The 6693-nt window shown below is 49.5% G+C and overlaps 1 non-coding gene across 1 annotated transcript; it reads left to right on the top strand.

Annotated features, from left to right (window-relative positions):
• The first annotated feature begins 412 nt into the window (after positions 1 to 412).
• Positions 413 to 567, top strand: LOC141484393 (5.8S ribosomal RNA). The gene has a single exon (XR_012466617.1). It is a non-coding gene; the product is annotated as a 5.8S ribosomal RNA (ribosomal RNA).
• Positions 568 to 6693: the final 6126 nt, after the last annotated feature.

A 6693-nucleotide genomic window follows, 5' to 3' on the forward strand; every position in this document is an offset into this window, starting at 1 on the left:
ACTGTTAAAAAACCGCTCCGTAGAAATTATGTTTAATCGCGGTCGAAACGTGAAAGTTTCGTTTCGTACTAATTTTTACGTTACCGGATTACACAACGAGATTTCCGATGGTTGTGAAAGATATTCGCCCGGCCGTGTCAGTTAGAACGCATGGTAAATGAAATACTACGCGCGTCCTCTACACGACGAATATAAAAAAATTGAGTCGTGCGCGATTTCGGTACACGATGCCTCGTCTGAATATGTGGTGCCGTACGAATACGAAATCGTCGAGCGCTTCTCTTTTTTTTATTTTTTTTAACAAGTAATATAATATTTATGTACGTTGTTGCATTGGTATAATCTCAACGCTTGCCGAATCGAGACGTCGAACTCTTGAAAAAATTTTTTTTGAGTACGTCTAAATAAAAGATTACCTGAACGGTGAATCACTTGGCTCGTGGGTCGATGAAGAACGCAGCTAATTGCGCGTCAACTTGTGAACTGCAGGACACATGAACATCGACATTTCGAACGCACATTGCGGTCCTCGGATACTGTTCCTGGACCACTCCTGGCTGAGGGTCGTATCAATTTCAAAGACTGCTCGGTTTTTCAAAATTGATATTTTGTAAAAACGTCGGAGCGTGTTGGATGATTGACGTGTTGTTGTTGTTGTTGTTTGTCGTCTATCGAGTCGTCTCGTTATTATAATCGTATCTAAGTATTTTATCGCCTTCGCGGCGATGACACTTGGTAACAAAAATAAATACACGTTTACGACGACGACGACGCCGACGACGACAAAGACGCGGCATCTTAAAGTGCGAAAGCGACGAATCGTTTTTTTTCTCATCGCAAGATGAGAGAAACGTTACGTAGTTTGTACAACAACGAAATCGTATCGAGTCTCCGTTGTTGGGAAAGCGGCTGCCACGGCAATATACAGGTTCACGCTTGTAGTGTGTGTGTGTATGCTCTCGTTACGCACGATCGTCGTGTCCGAGAATCTTTGATGAATCGAAGACGACGTCTGATCGTGTCGAGCAGCGTACGTACACACGCACACACATTATTACAGGACGTCGAGAACTTTTTTGTCCGTTTCGGTAGTTCTCTCTCGAAATAACGACGGACGAGACTACGTACGTCGACTCGTTGCTGTTGAATAAACTGAAAAATTATTTTATCGACCTCAGAGCAGGTGAGACTACCCGCTGAATTTAAGCATATAACTAAGCGAGAAAAGAAACTAACTAGGATTCCTCAGTAGCTGCGAGCGAACAGGGATAAGCCCAGCTCCGAATCCCGCTGGTTAACGCCGGGAAATGTGGTGTTAGGGAGGATCCGTTTATCCCGGAGTCGTACGGCGCGTCCAAGTCCTTCTTGAACGGGCCACAGCCCATAGAGGGTGCCAGGCCCGTAGCGACCCCTCCGTCAATTTCGGAGGATCTCCCTCAGAGTCGGGTTTGCTTGAGAGTGCAGCCCTAAGGGGTGGTAAACTCCATCTAAGGCTAAATATGACCACGAGACCGATAGCGAACAAGTACCGTGAGGAAGTTGAAAAGCACTTTGAAGAGAGAGTTCAAGAGTACGTGAAAACCGTTCAGGGGTAAACCTGAGAAACCCGAAAGGTCGAAGGAGGAAATTCATCGCGTTTCGATCTCGGCGTTTGACGGGTTTCGTGACGGACGGCGTTCGCGTCGTTCGCTCAGCTCGTTTTTCGAACCGATATCGAACGCGTGCACTTTTCCTCTTGTAGGACGTTGCGATCGTTGGGGTCGGTTCTAAGGTCCGGGTGGAGCCCACGTGAATTTTTCGCGTGGACCCTCGGTATCCCGGCCGACTCGCTCGACGGTATAACGATGGGCGCGGGGCCGCTACTTTATAATTAGCGTTCGGCTCGTGGCAAGCGCGTCCGGTGTTTGAGACGGCGATCGGACCTAGCGCCGATCCTGTCCCCGGGCGACTGTTGGCTACGATGTTCTCGAACAGACCTCGTTGAAACGCCGATCTGCAACGCTATAGCTTTGGGTACTTTCAGGACCCTCTTGAAACACGGACCAAGGATCTAGCATGTGCGCGAGTCATTGGGACATAACTAAACCTAAAGGCGCAATGAAAGTAAAGGTCTACCTTGCGTAGCCGAGGGAAGATGAGCGGTTCGCCCTCAAAGTGGCCGCTCCGCATTCCGGGGCGTCTCGTTCTCATTGCGAGAAGAGGCGCACCAAGAGCGTACACGCTGGACCCGAAAGATGGTGAACTATGCCTGGTCAGGACGAAGTCAGGGGAAACCCTGATGGAGGTCCGTAGCGATTCTGACGTGCAAATCGATCGTCGGAACTGGGTATAGGGGCGAAAGACTAATCGAACCATCTAGTAGCTGGTTCCCTCCGAAGTTTCCCTCAGGATAGCTGCGCTCGTCGCGTACGAGTTTCATCCGGTAAAGCGAATGATTAGAGGTATTGGGATCGAAACGATCTCAAACCTATTCTCAAACTTTAAATGGGTGAGATCTCCGGCTTGCTCGAACTCTTATGAAGCCGCGAGACTCGAATCAGAGTGCCAAGTGGGCCATTTTTGGTAAGCAGAACTGGCGCTGTGGGATGAACCAAACGTCGAGTTAAAGCGCCTAAATCGACGCTTATGGATACCATGAAAGGCGTTGGTAACTTAAGACAGCAGACGGTGGCCATGGAAGTCGGAATCCGCCAAGGAGTGTGTAACAACTCACCTGCCGAAGTTACTAGCCCTGAAAATGGATGGCGCTGAAGCGTCGTGCTTATACTCGACCGTCAGAGGCATGTGCGGTACTCTGCCCGATATCTTCCCGATTGAAGGCGACCATGAAGCCCTGACGAGTAGGAGGGTCGCGGCGGTGAGCGTAGAAGGGCTGGCCGTGAGGCCGTCTGGAGCCGCCGTCGGTGCATCTTGGTGGTAGTAGCAAATACTCCAGCGAGGTCCTGGAGGACTGACGTGGAGAAGGGTTCGTGTGAACAGCCGTTGCACACGAGTCAGTCGATCCTAAGCCCTAGGCGAAAGCCGATGTTGATGTGGTGTAAGTTTATATAATAAAATTTATTATAAAATAAATGTTCACACCCGTCGGGCGAAAGGGAATCCGGTTCCTATTCCGGAACCCGGCAGCGGAACCGTCAAAAAGTCGGGCCCTCGCAAGAGAGTTCGTCGGGGCAACCCAAAAGGACCCGGAGACGCCGTCGGGAGATCCGGGAAGAGTTTTCTTTTCTGCATAAGCGTTCGAGTTCCATGGAATCCTCTAGCAGGGAGATATGGTTTTGGAACGCGAAGAGCACCGCAGTTGCAGCGGTGTCCGGATCTTCCCCTCGGACCTTGAAAATCCGGGAGAGGGCCACGTGGAGGCGTCGCGCCGGTTCGTACCCATATCCGCAGCAGGTCTCCAAGGTGAAGAGCCTCTAGTCGATAGAATAATGTAGGTAAGGGAAGTCGGCAAATTGGATCCGTAACTTCGGGATAAGGATTGGCTCTGAGGATCGGGGCGTGTCGGGCTTGGCGAGGAAGCGGGTCGCGGCTGACGTGCCGGGCCTGTGCGAGGTGAAGTGTCATCGCTTCACGGCGTTGATTACGGATCCGAGTTCGGTCCCGTGCCTTGGCCTCCCGCGGAACCGTCTTGCTGCGAGGCCCCGGTGTCGCCCGCAAGGGAGACCCGGTGTCCTCTTCGGCCGCCATTCAACGATCAGCTCAGAACTGGCACGGACCGGGAATCCGACTGTCTAATAAAAACAAAGCATTGCGATGGCCCCAGCGGGTGATGACGCAATGTGATTTCTGCCCAGTGCTCTGAATGTCAACGTGAAGAAATTCAAGCAAGCGCGGGTAAACGGCGGGAGTAACTATGACTCTCTTAAGGTAGCCAAATGCCTCGTCATCTAATTAGTGACGCGCATGAATGGATTAACGAGATTCCCACTGTCCCTACCCAAGTCGATTGAGAAGAAAGATAAGATTGTACGAAAATCTGAATAGCGTCACAAATGAGGAAGATGAAGAGGAGGAGACAGAGGTTGAAGTTGAAAAAAAAAAGGAAACGCTTCACTGGCATTCATTCGTCGCAAGCTAGAGGAAATAGAGGAAGCTACGAGCAGGTATCAAAGCGGAAAGGTCAATTACTAAAGCGGAACAATTTGCAGTTAAAAGAGTACCCTAGGGATCGCCACGAGGTAAGTACATTAGTTGATAAATATGAAAGAGAGATTGGTCGTATGAGAGCTGAGAGAGACGTGGCGAAGAGGCTTGCTAAGGAAAGAGCGAGGATGATAAGCATGAAAGAGACAGGAATGAATCCAGCATAAAAGAGGTTCTGGAAGCGCTATCGTCACAGGTGACCTGCAACGACGTGGGAAATGAGGGAACTCAAGCATAGAATAACATGCTCGCAAAACATCAAAACGCAAGCGACAAAAATAGCAGAAGGATCGAGACCTCTCACAGGCACATAAATAGCAGCACCACATAAGAACAGCAGCAGACCACACACAAGTAAGCAGAATTGATTATTAGTGACACAAACGAGGCGGCTACAGTAACGGATATGGAGACCGACGCGGCGCGGTCGACAGTTGGGGAGGGGAGAACCAAAAGACGAAGAAAGAAGAGAACAGCTAAAAAGACGTATGCGGACATTAACACTAACCAGGAGCGAGCACAAAGAGATGAAGAGGCAACCAGACCAGGATGGAAAACTCCTCCACCACCACTAGAAAATAGTTGTGGCACTGAATGAAGAGCATGACCCTAACGCAGAGGACAAGACAGAAGACATAAACATAGCAAGAATGATTAGACAATGCCTGCAGCAGGAGGGATGTATGGAAGGTGTGACATACGCACGGAAACTCAAGAGTGGGGCGATGGTTATAGAAAGCAAGAACGTTATTGAAAAGGAAAGAATTAGAAATGCAATTGAGAGAGAGGGGAGAGTAAAAATACAGGGATCAACATTAACTCCGCAGTTACTCCTAACAGGATTAGACAAGGGATACATGACAGCAGACATTTTGACAGTGCTCAGAGAGCAAAATGCTGGACTCACGAGTGACTGGTCACAGTCCGAATGGGACAGCATTAAGGTTGTAAAGAGAAAAACATGTAGAAACAGCAACTGGAGGGAGAATGTCACTATAATGACAAACCAGACTGTTTTTAGAAGACTAATTAGTGCAGGACGGATCAATGTGGACATGGCATGGATCTACGTGGAAGAAAGCATGATGTTGGTATATGTTTCAAATGCTGCCACTTCGGTCACAGTGCTAGAAACTGCAGGGATGAACCAGCATGCAGCAAATGTGGAGGCAGACATGAGGGAAGGGAATGCAGGGAAAGCCGTCCCCTCAACTGCATAAACTGTAGGAGAGCCGGACTTTCAGAAAGAACTCATTCAGCTATGGACAACAAATGTCCTGTGTACCAGAGGCGAGTGGAGGCACAAAGAAGCAGAGCACACCACAATGAGTAAAATCCTTCAAATAAATGTAGGCAGGGGCAAAAGAGTCGACCCACCTAACCCGGGAGATGGCCGAGCGACTCGGGGCAACTGTAGTATGCCTGCAGGAACCTTGGATCGGGGAGGGTCCATGGGAGGGATGGCGAAAGGCTGACTCTGGTCATGGCTCAAAAGTCAGAACCTGGGTACGGGAGGAGGTCGACTCACATGCCTATAAAGGCGAAGTCAATGTGAATGCAATAGGAGTGGCTGTAGGAAGCGAAAGGAAGAAAGTAAAGGTGATGAATATCTATGATGAACCAGGCAGAGTAATAGGCGAGAATGTGAGGAGGGCTAGGAATGAATTTGATGCATGGGAAGGACGAAAGATCATCTTGGGCGACTTCAACGCCAAGAATGAGGCCTGGGGAGGAAATGTGACGGATGAAAGAGGGGAAGAAATGTTGAATTGGGTAGCCACAAATGGCTACACGATTCAGAATGAATGGGACGGCATGGCAACATTCTCCAGTACGAGAGGCGAAAGCTGGGTGGACATAACAGTTACAGATGGGGTGCAAGTAGATGAATGGAGAGTGATAGCAGAAGAGATGATCAGTGACCACAGAATGATTGTGATAACAATAGCGGATGGTCCTCAGAAGCGTGTGAAGAAGATCATGAATGTAGCCAGCGCAAATTGGGACAGGATGGACAGAATCCTGTCTCACTTTCAGCTGGGGGAGATGAATGGGAGAGAAGAGCTAGAAAAAGAGGCAGAACGAATGCAAAGAAAGCTTCAGAATGTATGCAAGAGAATAATACCTCGGATAACCAGAGTAGTGGAGAAGGAAAATGAATGGTGGAGTGATAGGCTAGAAAGAATAAGGAAAAGAGTGCGCAGAGCGCGAAGAGAGTTCCAGACCTCAATGGGAGCCGAAAGAGCCGAAAAACAGGAAATATATAGGAGGGTAAGGAATGAATATAAGAGAGGAGTGAAAGAGGCACGAATAGAATGGGTGAAGGAGAAAGTGGAGAGAGTACAAAAGGAGAGACCATGGGACAGAGTGTATCGGATGCTAGAGGATGAAAGAGCCGGTGAAGTACCCACCTCGGTGAGGAGGACTGACGGCTCGTACACCGGGGGGTCTGAGGAGACGAATAGATATCTCCTCGCACACTACTTCCCCAGGGACGACGAGCGGCTGGACTCCGAGGCAAGGCGGAGGGTGAGGAGGGACCAGGAAGCT

Source organism: Leptinotarsa decemlineata, unplaced genomic scaffold (genome assembly GCF_025532065.1).
Source record: "Leptinotarsa decemlineata unplaced genomic scaffold, Ldec_3_MD MMD2_tig00005550_RagTag_RagTag, whole genome shotgun sequence".
Lineage (NCBI taxonomy): Eukaryota > Metazoa > Arthropoda > Insecta > Coleoptera > Chrysomelidae > Leptinotarsa > Leptinotarsa decemlineata.